Source organism: Macaca nemestrina, chromosome 19 (genome assembly GCF_043159975.1).
Source record: "Macaca nemestrina isolate mMacNem1 chromosome 19, mMacNem.hap1, whole genome shotgun sequence".
Taxonomy (NCBI): domain Eukaryota; kingdom Metazoa; phylum Chordata; class Mammalia; order Primates; family Cercopithecidae; genus Macaca; species Macaca nemestrina.
The window spans coordinates 19,121,868-19,139,277 of NC_092143.1; the positions used below are offsets into that span (position 1 = coordinate 19,121,868).

At 40.1% G+C, this 17,410-nt stretch overlaps 1 protein-coding gene across 3 annotated transcripts in view; it reads right to left on the minus strand.

Annotated features, from left to right (window-relative positions):
* The window catches only part of LOC105477026 (cadherin 20), a 224,049-nt gene extending 223,714 nt beyond the window's left edge, over nucleotides 1-335 (minus strand). For 2 of the 3 annotated variants that reach the window (XM_011733353.3, XM_011733348.3), the window contains exon 1: nucleotides 210-335. The gene's annotated coding sequence lies outside the window, so the exon portion shown is untranslated. The remainder of the gene's footprint in view (nucleotides 1-209) is intronic. The other variant, XM_071085247.1, reaches the window with a different exon arrangement.
* Between the last annotated feature and the right edge of the window lie 17,075 nt (nucleotides 336-17,410).

Consider the following 17,410-nt stretch of genomic DNA (forward strand, 5'->3'; position numbering starts at 1 on the left):
CCCTTTCCATCCCCTTTTCCCACTAAGTCCGAGGAAGTCGAACTCAGAGTGGCCGGTAGGCTCGCCAAGGCGGCAGGGAGTTGCTGGGAGAGCGCAGCGCGGAGCGGGACTGCGCGCAGCGCCCGGGGCTCTCGCCCCAGAGGGCTGACTCTGCGCCCCCGGAGTCCCGGGCCCCAGAAGCGGGGCCCGACCCGAGCCCTCTGCGTTACCTGGCAAGGCCGGCGACTCTCCGGAGACCTTCGGTCCTGACTGCTCCAGGGCGGGCGTCCTGCTCACATCGCTGCCTCCCACACTGAGAGGCTGGTGCCCCGCTGGGTCTCTTCGCCCCTGCTCGCGGCGCTGTCCCCGCCCCCCACCCCCCTACCCCCACTGTCAGAAGTGTCACAGCTTTTCTGCCTTCGGATGTTTCGCAAAGTGTCCGTGCGATCGCCAGGAGTTGAGGGGCACTGCCAAGTGCGCCAACCCCGACGATGCCCTGTCCTGCCCTCCCGCGGCCGCCGCGGTCAGTCCAGTGAGAAGAGCCCCCTGGTCGCGGTCACCGTCCCCCAAGCTCGGTGCGCGGTCCGCTTCCCCTCCCTCGCGCCTTCTCTAGCCGGAGTGGCTGCTGCCTGCCTGTGCCGTGGGTCCTCATTCCCCTGCTCATGAATATTCTGACAGAGGCTAATGCCGTTGAAGTAAATTGAATTAGCCAATTGGTGCCAGGAATGTGCGCTCCTTCCTTCTGAGGAGCTGTCTGGAACCCCACCAGATGAAAGCAATTAACGTCCGGTTGGCACCCTGTGGTTTAGACCAGTGAGGGGCAAAATGGGTTAATTCTTTAAATGCAGTTGAGATACCGCATTTAAATGTTTAAACTCCTCTATTGGCTGACAGCGTAAGGAAATGTTAAGAGGGAGAGAGAAGAAAGGAGATGTGTGGACGTGGGGAGGGGGGCGGGGGTATTTACATCCGAACTTTCCCCTGAAGTTGAGGTAATTATTTTGCAGAGATTCTGGAAGACGCAGTTGATGAGTAGAACAGGAAAAGGCAAATAAGATCAGAAAGGAAATGACTATCAACCCGGGTTTAACCTTGACCTTGAGGGTGCAAAATACTAATTGTTTTCAAGAGGAGAGGTAGGGGAAGATGGCATATGTGAGGGAAACCTCACTCATCGACTTTTAAGAATTTCTTCAAATGCTCAGATTTCCTTTTCTTTTTGTCCTCATAGGAAAATCTTAGAGCTTTAAGCCTTTAAGTAGAGGTGGGGTGAAGGTATATTAAGGGTCAGAAATTTCTGAGGTGGAAGCTGTGACCACCCGTCTCCCCCAGATGAAGAGGGTCCCCCAAATCACACAATACTGTGACAGGCCATTCTAGAAGGCAATTCCAGTTCTGTAGCTCAAGCTCTTATTTCTGAGGTCAGATACACAAGGTCAAAAGGAGAGATCACCTCTTTCCTGTCCTGATTCCTACCCTAGAATGTCAAGTTATTGATGACAACTTGGGTTTTGCAGTGGCTAGAGGGGGACTCTTCGCCGGATGTGGTTTCTATATTTCTCTTCAAGTGAGGTGCTTGGAGGATTTCCTCCCCCATCACTGATTGTAATACAGAAAGTTATTTTGATTGAATTGATAGGTTACTAAATAATCTATTTGTACAACTGCTCTGTGGCCAAATGATCAATGTGATCAATGTGTATAAAGAACTGATAAAATGATGTATATAAATATCCAATAAGATTCCCAAGTGTGTGACAATAGGAATAGTATCCCAGTTAAGGCAGTCATGCCTTATTTTAATAGGTTTCAGCAGGCCTAGAATTAGAACTCATAGTTATAACAGTGATTATTAATAGCAGAATAGCTAATGTTTATGGAGAACTTGTTATGTGACAGACATGTGTTACACATGTTATTTCATTTCATTTTTCCAACAACTCTATTCAGTCTAGACTATTATTTCTCTATTTTAATAGATGATGCAGGTGTGACTCAAAAAAGTAAGGGCAGCTGACCCTTCAACAACATGGGGGTCAGGAGCACTGACACTCATGTAGTCAAAAACCCACATATAACTTTTGACTCCCCAAAGCTTAACTACTAATTGCCTACTGTTGTCTGGAAACTTTATGGATAACATAAGCAGTCGACTAACACATATTTTATATGCTATACCTTTTATTTGCTGCATTCTTACAGTAGTCTGGAGGAAAGAAAATGATATTAAGGAAATAATAAGGAAAATGAAATGTATTTACTATTCATTAAGTGGAAGTGGATCATCATAAAGGTCTTCGTCCTTGTTGTCTTCATGTTGAGTAGGCAGAGGAGGAGGAAGAGGGAGGCTTGGTCTTGCCCTGTCAGGGATGACAGATGGGAGAAAATCCATGTCTAAGTGGACTCTTAGAGTTCAAACTTTTGTTGTTCAAGGATCAACTGTAGTGTGCCTGGGTCATATAGCTCATAAGTGGGAAGATCAACTTTGAGGCAGAGAACTCTGATTAGTGGTCCAGGGCCTTCAGGTCTCTAGCAGCTTACATTGCCTTTTTGTCCAAAAAGAAAATCAGTTTCTTGATGTTTTGTTGAAGTGACTTGTTTTTGGTGATCAATTCCTTACCCAAAATTTTGAAAAAATCATGAGTCTTTTATTTTTTTTGGATAGTGTGATGGTTGATTTTATGGGTCGACTTGACTGAGCCATAGGGTACTCAGATATTTGGTGGGACATTATCCTGGAAGTTTCTGTGAGTGTGTTTTTTGGATAAGATTATCATTTAAACTGGCAGACTGGATGAGGCAGATTGCCTTCCGTAATGTGGGTGGGCCTCATCCAATCAATTGAAGGCCTAAATAGAACAAAAGGTTGATCTTCCCTCAAATAAGAGCTGGCTTTTCTCATGTTTTTATAGGTTCTTATGAGAAGCCTTGGGGTAAGATATGTCTTCTTTCACCTTCTACAAAACATGTGTGTGAAAACTTTTTTTTACCAAAATTATATTCCATTTACTGAAAGAAATCAGCACATTATAAAGTGCTGTTTCTTTGCACAGAGCTTGTATTTAGTTTTCAGGACTAGATATTTGCATATTTTCATAGGTCTTATGAAAAGCCTTTGGGATGAGAAATGGCTGCTTTTATCTTCTACAATGGTAAAATTTTCTGGCTGATGGAAAGAATTTTCTGGCCCAATGGCCTTCAAACTCAGACATCATCTCTGCAGATTATGGATTTGCCAGCTTCCCAAATTTCATTAGTCAATTCCTTATTATACTAAATCTACCTACCTACCTACCTTCCTACCTTCCTGCCTTTAGTTGGTTCTGTTTCCTTGGAGAACTTCAACTAATACAAATGGATACATTCAGTAAACACTATTTGGGAATTTCTCATATGGATATCAATTGTCTCCATCTCCCAATACACACAGTGTGTAATTTTTTTACTTAAGATTTTCCAGGCCTATTATTAATAAGGTAGGAACAATTTTATTTTTCCTGTTTTTTTAAACATGGGTGAGACTATCAGATTTAAATAAAAGTTTATCCTTCAAGTACTGAAAATGGACTATAATATATTAGATTAAAGCAAAATTTATAGATATTATATAAAGGGAGAAATTTGAGTATTATAATTGTAGAGATAAGAATGATCAGGTTAAATCTTTGAATTCAACAGTTGTTGAGTACCCACTAAATGCAAGGCACATGTCTATTCAAATGTTTTCTATTCAAATCCACAGTTAAATCACTTTTAAACATTGAGGATCTGCCATATTTTATTATCTGAAACTTTGGGTAGTTTAAAACCTTTTATGTTAAAAAAGTATATGCCTGTTTCATTCTCATATTAAATACTGATGATTTTCCCAATCATGATTCCTTCCTTACAATGCTCTGTTAGTTCTTCCTTTTATAGAGAGAATCCACTTAGGGTTTAGAAGCAACATTTCACAGAAATGTCTTTAGATGTTGGAATATGTATTTATATGAATATGTTAACATGATTTTAGAGCCCATAAAATGTTATCAGGATGAGTGCTTTCTATATTTCCTCAAGAGTCTCAGTGGGCGGAGTCGGGGGAAGACCACCGGAGTCTGAGGAGGGACTCTGGCTCCTTGTTGGGGGTGTGGGCCCTCTTGGATAAGCCATTCTCCTTTGGAGTGAACCAAATTAGTGAGTGTGCAAAGTGGAAAGAATAATACCCTTTTTATTGAGTGCTTTGCTACTTGCAAATTGCTCTCCCATATGCTATCTCATTCCCTCCTTCCGGCAACCCTATGAATTCAGCATTATTATCCATATTTAATTGATGAAGAATCTCAAGCTCACAGAGATTCAGTAACACTCAGAGCTTCTCCTAGGAAGGGATAGAACAGGGACTTTAATCCAGGGACAAAGTCACCTTCTCAGTGAAACTGTCTTTGACATCTCCCTCTGCCCTCCCTCCCTCGGCCCTGCCATGCACACACACACTTCTTTTTCCAGTGGAAATGACAATTTCCTCCTTTGTGCTCCCTTAGGACATCTGGGATGTGTAAATAAATAATTAGAACACAATGTGTTGTTTCCACCAGTAATCAAAAGCAACCTGAAGTCAGAAACTTTGTCTTAATAATTTTTGTATCCCTAAATTTAGCTGAATGGGAAGCACTCAGCACCAACACCAGTCCCAGCACACTTCTGAAAATGTGTTCCATTGATTCTACTGGGCTATCAGGAATAAATGAAATAGTTGGTAGGTGTTTGGAAATTTAAAAACACCATATAAAGATATTATTGTTATTTAAAAGTAGATTCAGAAACAAATATAATAATTTCAGCCTTAACCTCTGGCCGAGAAATTCTATGGGTGAGAAAAGCAGTTTGATAACTTTTATGTCAGCTACAGTTTTTAGGACATGGATGGATAACACTTGCTCAAATTATAATCATCTGGTTAATAGTAGCACTAAACTGGCCCATTAAGCAACAAGGTATTCGTCTGGGAGAGGTGAGTCTGTGTGTGTGTCTGTGTGTGTGTGTGTGTGTGTGTGTGTATGTGTGTGTGTGTGTGTGTGTGTGTGTGTGTGTGTGTGGTGTGTGCGCAGTCTTTTTGTGCACTTTAAGAGGTTTTTTTTTGTTGTTGTTGTTTTTTTGGTTTTTTTTTTTGTGAATAAGCAGCCTCAGCCACTAGTACAGCTGTATTTCTCTAAAGAAGGGCTCTGCTTTTCTCATATAGGATGGTCTTTATGAAGCACTCCCAAGGTTACAGAGTTAATGACAGAGCTGAGGCTCCTGACCCCTTGTTCAAGGCTATTTTCACTACCCCACACTGACCCTGATTGGCAGCCACTGCCCATACGGTGTGGTTTATGGTTTTAAGATTGAGATGAGAGATAAGCAGTTCAATACCTCATTATAATTAGTCTCCTGAGTCAGCTAATACCCTTCTAATGCAATTTGGCAATCTAGATTATTCAGTATTATCCATTCAAGATATTTTTGGATGTGTAATGATAATTATTTAGTAGAACTGATGACAGTGACACACCAAAAACACTTTTATGCTTTCATAGCTTGTCTTTTCCATACATATTCATTAATGAACAGTTGATAAAAAAAATATACACAACATTCACAAAGTTAGGAATTCCTACTAATCTATAGGTTGTTTATTTTCTATAGCAGTTGTATATAATTCAGATGATGTTTCTGGACTGATTTTATTAAGGACTTTTTTGTGTTATCTTACTTTTGTTTTTGTGTAACATACGCTTATTTTGTCCTTTAATTTTATGGGTTGATCAGTGACTTTCAGTCATTTTCAGAAGAAGAAATTGGTTCCTTCACTGTAGATGTCTGTCGATTGCTGTCTGTGTCTCACTATGTTTGTGAATAAAATAGAGAAAAAAATGTATCTCACCACCATCATCTCCAAAGAGAACTAGCTGTAGAAACAGTGCTTGTGACAACCTTCTTAAGTTGACACTACTGATCCATTCAGTTGAATCTGACAAACTTGACCACAATGTCCTTGCCATGGGCAAGATGCTGTGCAAGTGATTATAAAGGTTTCAAGAGGAATAAAACCAATGACTGCTCTCAAGGAGTTTTTAATCTGGGAGAGGGGCCTTGATATTTAGCAAAAGAAAAGATCTAAGGCAGAAATGGAGAGTTCCTACTAAAGGATCTAAAATGAAGTGCTGTGGGGGCCCCGTGAGTAGAGAAAGATTCTTTTCAGTAGGGGAGGGACAGAAGAATGTTCCATGGAAGGAGTGATTGTTGGTCTGGTTTCTGAAGAATGGACATCATTTGGATAAGGGGAAAAGAGTGGAGTGACTGTCAGTGTTAGAGACATGGAGCTGAGAAAGCACAGCAGGGATTTCAAGGACGGCTATGATGGCATTGAGTCATGGAATACACGACATTAAAAGGAGATAAGAGTTGAAAGGTAGGTGGAACCCAGAGGGCCTCAGACACTGTGTGGAGAAATGGATATGTTATTCTAAAGGCAATGAAGATGGTGCTACTTTTGAGCTGGGGAGTGACGCAACTACAGCTGTTTTTATATTTGAGAATGGGACTTTTCACAGGTGGGAGACTGAAGGGATGGGGTGCAGGCGGGAGACTTGTGTTCGCTGAAGCAAGGTGTGATAATGGCCTGAACCAGAGACTTGGAAGCAGAATGAGAAAGGGGAGTAGAGGTAGAAAGGAATCACAGTGTGTGTGTGTGTGTGTGTGTGTGTGTGTGTGTGTGTGTGTGTGTGAATACTACACTGAAATAACATTTCTGCCTACCTGTCCTGGATGCCCCACTCTCAACAATGCTCTGGCACACACATGCACATGCATGCACATACACATGGACCCATGTATCTCACACTTGCACACACAGGCATGCATGCAATACGCATACACATAGCAAGCTCTTCAGGAGTATGACTTGAGTTTTCCTCTTTGTGCCTCAGCACCAAATGCAGTGCCGGGCATTTTGTTGACACTAGATAATTGCTGGCTGAATGGAATTAAAAGCGACTGATGTGGGGCATCAAGAAAAATGAGAAATTGCAAAATATCGATCCTGGCTAGTGATGGATTTCGGTAGGCCAGCTACAAATATTCTCCTGTGTCCTTTATTAATTGGTGTTGGAAGAAAGAGCAGGCCTGGGGTTGAAGATGACTTTTGATTATAGAAATGTCAGAGAAGATGAAAACATCTGGCGGATCTGATGGTGAGCATAGCTGGAAAACCGCGTGGCTAGAACGTAGCTCCTCTCTGACATCTTAAAAAAACTTCTCATGTGAGCTGGCAAGCATTTTACCAGGGTTTTCTTTTAATCATTTGAAAGATGTGGTAGGCAGATTGATGGTTTTATAAAGATGTCTATGTTCTAATTCCCAGAACTTGTATCTTTATGTTACATGGCAAAGGGGAATTAAGGTTGTTAATCAGCTGACATTCAAACAGGGGAATTATCCTGGAGCATGTGAGCGGGCCCTTTGTAATCCCAAAGGTCCTGCAAAGTGGAAAAGGGAGACAGAAGATGCTGAGTCAGACTGATACCAGGTGAGGACCCTACTGCCATCGCTGTCTTTGAAGGGGCCATGAGCCAAAGAATAGGGTGACCTCTGGGAGTTTGAAAAGACAGAAGCAATCTCTCCAAGAGCTTTCAGAAAGGATCATAGCTCTGCTGACACCTTGATTTTGTTTCTAATGAGACACATTGAGATCAATGTCTTCTTACCTCCAGAACTGTAAGATATTACATTTGTGCTACTTTAAGCCACTAAGGTTGTGCAATCTTTTATAGCAGCAATGGAAAACTAATACAGACAGGATAACCAGCATGCTTACTATTTTGGATGTATTGTAATATGTTAGGGTATCAATGCCCAAGCTACATGAGCTGCAGTTATATGATGTCTTGAGATGCAACTATAGAAATATATTTTGTTATAAAATTCCCAATCCTGGTTTGAAAGTAATGTATGTGACAGCTTTAGTGGTATGAAGGCAGAGTGTATGTTCTTAGATTATGTCACATTGTGTGCATCAAGGAGACCCATGGTTTTAAATTAAGTTTCCTATACAGCCCCTCAGACAGTACTCCTAGGTATAATGCTAGCATCTCAAGAGTTGTGAAATACAGCATCAATGCATGAAGATCACAACGTGTGTTTAGAACCTTGTTTGAGTCACCCAATTTGTCTTTCACTGAAACTAAGCAATCATGTTCAAATTGTCATTTTTATAGTTCACTCTTCAGTAGCATGTCTTTTGGAAGAATGCGTTTAAATAACTTCTACTTTCATTATTGTTATTTATATCACATTTGTCATGTGAACTGATTAATAATTCAATAATTAGAGTAATAATATTAAATGGTATATCTTTATATAAAAATGTAAGTTGTCAGTAACTGAGTAGCAGTTTCTGTGTTTTCGCATTGTACGGGTCTGGACTATTATTTTAGTTTTGGTACTTCATCAAGGCATAAAGTAAATGGCAGAAAAAATCATATGAAGTATATTCACTGATAAATTCACATGTACACTCAGCATGACACATAGGCATGATGATTACTCCTTATTCATACTATATCTCTTAAAAGCTGGGTAAGGTGCATGTTATTTAAAAATACACTAATTCCTAAAATTAGCATGGACTTTAATTTTTGAACAGGAACCTCTGGGAAGTGAGTAAAGTCTTCACATATAGATAGAATTGCTGCAATTTTTGATATTCAATGACACAAATGTTAAGAGAACATAAAGCAGCCTAAAAATAAAGTATAAAATAGAATGACTAATTTTATGTGGAGAGGCTTTACAGATGAAGGAAATTCCATTTGCAAGTCTCTTTGTAAGTAAAAACTATTTGTTATTCTTGATGTTATTTTGAAATTCTTATGCAACAACTAATTGCAAGAAAGAGCTCTCAATATGCTTACTGATAACCCATTAAAGGCAAAGTTGCAGGTTACCTAAATTAGAGGATTAATACTGTATAACACTGGGAAATTAATAGCCCCTGTTTATCTATTTGTTAGTCATTGAAAAGCATTAGGAAAGCAAAGGTATTCAAGTGTAGTGGCTAAAAAGGCTGCCTGAGGATTCTCCTGGTCTGAGTTTGAATCTGGGCTCAGTTACTTGCTAGGGACCTTGAGCAAGTTAGTTAACTTAACTTTGTGCCTGTGTTTCTTCCTCTGTAAAGAAGGGTATAATAGTAGTACGTAACTCATGGGGTTCTTATGAGGATTTAATTAGACCATCCATGACAATTGCTTAACACATTCTGGCACAGAGTAAACATACATTAGAGATTACCCACTGTTATTATATTTTATTGATACATAATAGTTGTACATATTTATGAGCTGCAGATGATATTTTGATATATACATGCAATCTGTGATGATTAAATTGGGATAATTGGGATATCCATTACCTCATATTATTTCTCTATGTTGGGAACATTTCAAATCTTCAAGCTATTTTGAAAATATATAATAAATTTTTGTTAACTATAATCATTCTACTATGCAATTGAACACTAGAACTTATTCCTTCTATCTAACTGTATTTTTGTAACCATTAACCAATTTCTCTTTGTTCCCCCCTCTCTTCCACCCTTCCCAGTCTCTGGTAACCTGCATTCTACTCATTTCCTTTATGAAATCAATTTTTTTTTATCTCTCAGATATGAGTGAGAACAAGTGATATTTGTTACTCAGTATTATTAATACAGACTTATAAATATCCTCATGCTTTTTTCCTTTTCAATATCATTATCAAGAAAGGAGATTGAAATATTTTGCTTAATATAATTTGTGCTGTTGTTAAAATTACAAAATGACAAAATTTTCTAATATAAAGGATCTTAGAGATGGTCAAATATCTGACTTTCTCATTTGATTGTTGATAAAACTAAACTTGAGAGTCAAAGACACTTGCCCAAAGTCACACCATTTATTCCTCTCCATGTGCATACTGGGTGATTCATATTCATGAATCATGTGTATTCCTAAACCAAATCAACCCTACGGAGCCAATTAGTCTGATTCTTGTTCTTACAAGGGAGAACAGGCTTTGTCAGTGTGAGATACACAGAGGGGAGAGGGACAAAATATTGGAAATTGAAATGTTTTTCACACAAGGGCAGCATGCACTGAACCATCCAACTGTGAATATTTGGAAAGGACTTCTTTAAAAAAAATAATAAGAAAAGCGCTTACCTGTGAAAGTAGTGAGGTTGTAAATTTATCCCAGTTTCTGTATGTCAAATGGACTTCAGGCAAGTTCTTTTCTTTTGCTTGCATTGTCTAATCTATAATCTGACATCTGATCAAACTATCTCCCAGGATGGTTAGGAGCTCAAAACAGATCCATCTGTGAGAGATATACCAGGAAGCGGTTGCAGATGTCATCTCAATTGCAGTGGGAGTCTAAGAGGCCAACAGAGGCAGTGAGAGCTAGGAGTATGCCCAATTCTTACAACCTCTTGGGGTCAGTAATCTGCATGAGTACTGTGTGCTGAAACAGAATTTTGGATATGATTTTTTCACATGGTTTGAGTCCACTACAATGAGAATCTGGAAGGGACGAGACAGGAGAAATGTGGAAGAGCGAGGTGAGGGTGAATAATGGTAAGGGTAAATAGAATGAGGAGGAGAAAGGAAGGGAATGATTGAAATCCTAATGACCAGTTTGTCTGTTTTGCCTGTCATATAGTTCATGAGTAAAAAGAAATAGAATAGAGAAGGAAAGAAAATCTAGGAAGTTTGTGAAAGAAGAGGAGAGCATCGTAACATGCCATCTAGGTGCTTTTTGTTGCAAGGATTCTTTTGATGAAAGATAAGAAGAGCTGTCCAACAAGAGATTATGTGACTGGGTACCCTATCAGTTCACTTAGGAGGTACCCAAGGGAAATATTTTTCAGTAAATCAAATATTTTTCAGAAAGAAGTTTGATATGAGCTTTAGATCAATAGAGAAAATAGATTTATTTTGGAGAATATGTAGGAGAAAAAGGGGACAGAACTCTTAGAAGAAATTTGTGATTTTATTTAGCATGTTTAGGGCTAAAAATTCTCACCATTCTTTCCAGAAATAAACCAGTGGGATTGAAACAATTGGGCCTTCTTTGGGGATGGTAATATTTTTGGAAAGGAAAAAGACAGATTTGGGGATATAGAACTATAACTGCGCGAGAAGCTGGAGTTAAACCACATTCCAGGAACTTTTCACCTAAGGAGCAAAAGACTATGGGTTTGCGTATGATGGGGCTGATGATGTTGAGGACGATACCAACAGTACTAATAACAACACATTTACTACGTGTATACCATGTGCCAGAGACTGTACCCAGCAATTGCATATATTATATCACTTAAGATGGAATAATAACCTGTCAAACCACCACCATTTAAGATGGCCTCCACAGATGAGGACAGCTAGGCTGAGACACATTAGCTAATTTTACCAGTCCAAAGACAAACGAATTATAAGTGCAGCTTAAGAAATTATTCCAGTAAATATGCTGTTCGTGGAAGTCTTCCACGTGTGGAGAACAAGGGCCCAAGAGTGATGTCTTTATGTTGATGGAGAGTCTCTGTGAGGAAGAAGGACAGACCTTCCCTACTGTCTGAGCCCAGCCAGGGGGAGACAGGAGGGACAGAACAGGCGCCATCAGCCCTCACCGGTGCATGGGCGCCACCTACAGGTGTAAGGCGAGATAGGATGAGGGGAGCCACAGAAGACAGAAGGCAAAATGCAGAGGATGGGAAATGGGGAGGGGGTGAGTATTATGTAGATCAGTCAGAAGAGCTTTCAACAGCATGAGATTAAGACAGCCCTGCTCAACAGTGGACATGATAATCCATTGCCCCAGAAGATAGGTCCATACTGGAAGAAAGAAGTGAACGGGCCTTCTAGAGGTATGAACTGCAGAGATCCAAGACCATGAGAATTAATCCATAGAACATGGGACCCAAACCCCAGAGGTAAAGATACAGGAGAAGAGAACTAGTGTATCCCCTAGGATAAGTAGGAGAAGGTGCAGGAAGCCTTGTGGATCTAAGTAAAGTCCTCTGTCCCTTCATACAATTTTAAAGCAAGTAGCTCGGGCAGGTAAGAAGTGAGTGAAGCTGGCTGCTGGAGGGCTTCAGCACGCAACACCAAGCAAAGATGTAGCCTGAAGAACAGGGGTGCAGTACTGAGTGGGGGTTTCTGCATATTAAGAACGTAGGTGGGTGGTTTTATAACACTTGTCAGTATGATTAAGCTTGGGGTTAGGGGTGGGTTGGTTAGGGCTGGGTTAGGGCTAGATGAATAGTTGTCCTAAAGATGCATGAGATTAAATCTGGGAAGGAGCTTATATGAAAGTGAATCCAGAAGAAAAGTCAAGTTTGTGAATGTGTTGAATAAGGAAGTGTATCTTAGGGGAAAAGGTGAACAAATGGAAAAAAGTGACTCATATAGGTGACAATTTAGTCAATGTAAGAAAATAGGTTGAAGTATTTCTTTCTTCCTTTTTCTTTTTCTTTATATACATCCATCTCACTGCCCCAGCCCACCACAATAATAATAGCAGTAGTTAATGTTGACTGTCTACAGTGCTCTAGGAACTGTTTTAAGAGTCATATGCACTAGGCCGGGCGCGGTGACAGAGCGAGACTCCGTCTCAAAAAAAAAAAAAAAAAAAGAGTCATATGCACTAACTCGTGTATTCCTTCTGACAGTTCTAGAGGTGCTACTATTACTGTCCATCATGTGAAAAAGGACATCAAAGGCAGAGAGGCCAAAAAGCTCACTCAATGTTACACGGGTAGTAAGAGCTAAAGCAGGAAATGGAGTCCAAGTGTTGGGATTTCAGTCTGACCATTACCATGATACTCGATTGCTTCTTAGTGCATATCTATCCACCTCTTTATAGAGCAAAATATATTAATGAAATGATACATGACCTCCCCAAATGGACAGATGTGTGTATAACAAAAATATAAATTGTGACTGCAGAGTGTGCAGAGGCCATTATAGTCCTATCTTACTCTTGGGGCTACATTTGCAGGGTTATTATAGTGGTAACCTATAGCTGCACACAAATTTACAAACCAACCAGAAATATTTATTATTTCATAGTTTCTGTACACCAGAAATCTAGAAACAGTTTGGCAGGATGGTTCTGGTTCTGAGTCTCATGAGGTGAGAGTTAAGCTCTTGGTGGGGGGCTGCAGCCACCTCAAGGCTCTACTGGTGGAGTATTGTTTCTGACTCTCTCTGGGGTTGCTGGCAGCCCTCAGTATCTTGCCACGTGGCCTATCCCCAGGCTGCTAACCTGGAAGCTAGCTTCCCTTTTCTCAAGCCTGCCCGAAGGTGTGGCAGCTGGCTTCCACAAGAGTAAGTGATTCAAGAGGGATTAAGGGAGTGCCCCAGACAAAAGTGCAGCCTTTTTATAACCTAACCTCATTCACCCTCGCTATATTCTGTTAGTGGGAAGCAAGCTGCTCAGTTTAGCCCCCATTTAAGGGAGGTGATTCCACAGATCTTGAGAACCAGAGGTGCCATCATCATTGGAGAATGCCCTGGCCACTGCCATGATTATGCTCTCTTAGCAATTACTTCTGTCTCTGTTTCTCCAACTCCACTTTCCTCTTTTTCTCTTCCTGCAGTAATGGAGGCCTTTTAGACTCCATCAACTTCTCTTCTCTGCTCCCTCCTTTGTCTGTCTTTATCTGTCTCTTTTTCACACTTCATATGCTTCCTGGCCAATATCCTAGCTTCCCATGGCTTCAGACTCATACTACCTGCATTTTTTATCTCTAATTCTGACCTCAGTCTTGAGCCTCTACCTAATTTCCTGCCTTTGGTACACCTTAGCTTGCTCCATAGACAAACTGGCCAAAACCCAAATTCACCAGCCACATTTTGTCCCATTCCACTCTCCTCTATATTAGGGGGCACAACTGACCATCAGTTTGCACAACTCAGAAATCCAGGAGACACCCTTGAATTGCTGCCCGCTTAGTTTTCCTTAACACTCAGCCAGTCATTATGGTTTTTTCCTTCTAATTCCTAATTATTTTTTGGAGTTACATTTTCTTTTTCTATCCTGATAGCTGCCTGTTTCAATTATGGTCCTTGTAATTTCTTTCCTAGACTATTAAAATAGTTGGCATGAAGGACTCCCTGCCTACAACTCATCTCTTCTCAAACTAGTTCTCTGCAAATAAGACCAGGTTTTTCCTTTATATAAAATTGTATGATGGCTCTCCTACATTACAGAATGAAAATTGGAAGAGATACTAGTGTAGTGGAGGAAGTGCAGACTATGGAATCATACACAGCTGAGCAACATCACCATTTATTAGCTAATTGAGGTTGGACACATTAAAAAATACTTCAAGCCTTGTTTCTTCATCCATAAAATGGGGATAATGTCTTTATTGCAAAGTTGTTAGGACTAAGTAAGATAACATAAACTGCTGGACAGAGAGTGGATTTTCCATAAATAGGGGCTGTTGTTGCTAACAGGCTGGCTGCATTATCAGATTTTATCTCTGTTACGGCATTTAGCACCTGTAATTCCCTAAAAATGTCGTGCTCTCTACCCTTCTTTAACTTGGAAGATGCTGGGTTTTTTTTTGTTTTTTTTTTGTTTCTTTTGTTTTTTTTTTTTTTGTCGTTTTCCTTTTTCTGTTTGGAGGGCCTTTTTCTGTCCACTCTCCTACCTGCTCTTCAGCTCTCTACTTGGCAAACTTGGTCTTCTCTGTCAATTTCACTTTCCTCTTCCTGTTAGGACCTCTTTGATCACTTCCTACTGATGAAGAGTTCTTGTACTGCCCATGGTGGTGCAGCTTCATAGGATACTGCTGTTTCTTTGCATACCTGGTTCCAGAGTGAACCCTAAAAGCTTGGGAGTGGAGAATCAGTCTCCACTTGTCAACAGTATAGCCCAAATGCCTAGCACCGTATCTACCACAGGCAGTAAATAAATATTTTTTTTGAAAAATAACATCTGTATGTATGTATGTGTGTGTGTGTGTGTATACCAACATCTGAATGAAGACTCCTTTTTCCTTATAATTTTAAGATAATAGTCAAATTGATTTTCAAACTCTGAAAATTCTAGTAAAGGTCTATGTAGGAGGAATAAATTCGCTTTAGGATATGTGGAAATAAAAAATTATAAGCAGAAACTCCACTTAAAAAATCATCAAGGGATAAAGCATGTGTTAATTAAGCAAGAGGGAGAATACTTACAAGGCAGGAAATGAGACTAAAGACTTTCAATGAAGAAATTTATTTGTATAGAAGAAAATAAATTAGAGCACGAAAACAGAAATCAAGGAACAAATAAAAGAAGAATTTATATATAGGATAAAGTTTATTGGGAAAGAAAAGAGGTCAAGCAAAGGGAAGTTACTCTGATTTGCCAGCTGTAAAGGGGGTGCTTGGCTGGAGAGGAAAACAAATGGATTGGATGGTATTGCAAGAGAGGATGTGAATAATGAAGCACTTCTAAGGACTGTTTCAAGAGCAGCAAGAGCTATGTTCTGAAATTAAAGGAGGTGGAGAAATGATGGAGGAAAGACCAGAGAAGTGAAGCAGTTAATGGTAAAGAAACCCTCAGCCTCCAAGAAAAGAAAAGAAGCAGATTCTCTGTGACAGGAGGGAGGGCTGGGCCTTGATGTCCTAACTCAGGTTCCTTCAGAGTTACCTCATCTTTGGTCCTCTCCCGATCATCTCAATGGTCCCATTCCTTAGTGAAATGCAGCTTAGTTTATAAAACCAAGCCCAGATTATCCTAGCATGCAGGATAGGAAAAATTATCAAGAGAGGGTAACAGGAGGGTCTGAGTCTCTCTCTCTCTCTCTCTCTCTCTCTCTCTCTCTCTCTCTCTCTCTCTCTCTCTCTCTCTGTGTGTGTGTGTGTGTGTGTGTGTGTATTTTAAAGGGAGCCAATTAGTTTCTTGCCATTAAAACAGTTCTACAAAAAATGTCATTATCGATGGCCTCTTTTGAAACATCGTGTATGTGCTTCTCAAAGTTAGCAGTGTGTCAAGTTCTTAGAGATGTTAAACGTTTCTAATTTAAATGCATTTTTTTTTTTTTTTTTTTTTTTTTTTTGAGACGGAGTCTGGCTCTGTCGCCCGGGCTGGAGTGCAGTGGCCGGATCTCAGCTCACTGCAAGCTCCGCCCCCCGGGTTTACGCCATTCTCCTGCCTCAGCCTCCCGAGTAGCTGGGACTACAGGCGCCGCCACCACGCCCGGCTAGTTTTTTTTTGTATTTTTTAGTAGAGACGGGGTTTCACCGTGTTCGCCAGGATGGTCTCGATCTCCTGACCTAGTGATCCGCCCGTCTCGGCCTCCCAAAGTGCTGGGATTACAGGCTTGAGCCACCGCGCCCGGCCTTAAATGCATTTTTGAAGCCTGGGTGAACAAATGTTCAAAGTTCTTAATAGCACATGGGAGACCAGCAGAGAGAAGGAGAAGACAGCTCTTAGAACTTGATGTCATGGATATTTCAAGCACTGATTACAGAATTTGTGGGAGAATTTTGGCTGCTGGGGAGCTTGGCAAGAGCAAAGAGTATTAAACAGGTTTCTAAGCACTTCCACACATCTAGTTTATGTGGCAAAAGACAGATGACTGATGTTAGCCTTAGGAAAAAAACCAATGGAAGGTGCCAAAGAGGAAATTTTATTAGGTTTAGACTGAGAACAACTTTTGGATCCAGCAAACACACTTTTTCTTCAAGATCATTCAAAGCCATAAGTGAGAGCCAAGTTACTGTAATGTATGAAGAGTCTCTATACGGAAGTGATAGCCATCCATCTTTACTCTCAGTGGTGGATAAGAAAATATTACAGGAATAAGAAATGTGTTATAACTCTTTCCGTATTTTGAATTAATTTTTAAAGGGATAAATAGACAAATAATTGTTTCACTGAGGCAAGTAAATTGTAAAGGTTGAAAACAAGCAGTATCTTATATTAACATACATGGATAATGCTCCACCTGTAGTAAGGAGAAAGAAAAGTATTTGAAATGTAATGGTTCTGCCAGGGAAACTGACTGTGTGATCCTCAAACAAAGGGAAAAATTCTGAAGATATAAGAAAATGGAAAGTTGTCAAAATCCATTCAGTAAGGGTAAGGGCAGACAGGAAGAGTTTGGACATGGGGTTTAGAGTGAAAAAAGAGACAAAATTAAATAGAAGTAAAAATAAAAATGCGGAAAAAATAGATATTGAATATTTACAAGCCATTGTTTGAGAACACAGTAGAAGAACATAAGCAAAAAACAGCTGGATTTAGAATATTTTCTTTACTCATTATTTTTGTCTGAAGTTTAGAGAACATGTCTTCCAATCATGTTTTTTGCTGGGGCCTAGGAGTAGCAGTTTATTTAAGTTGTTACCTAGTGCTAATCTGTGACTCCAATGTGAAA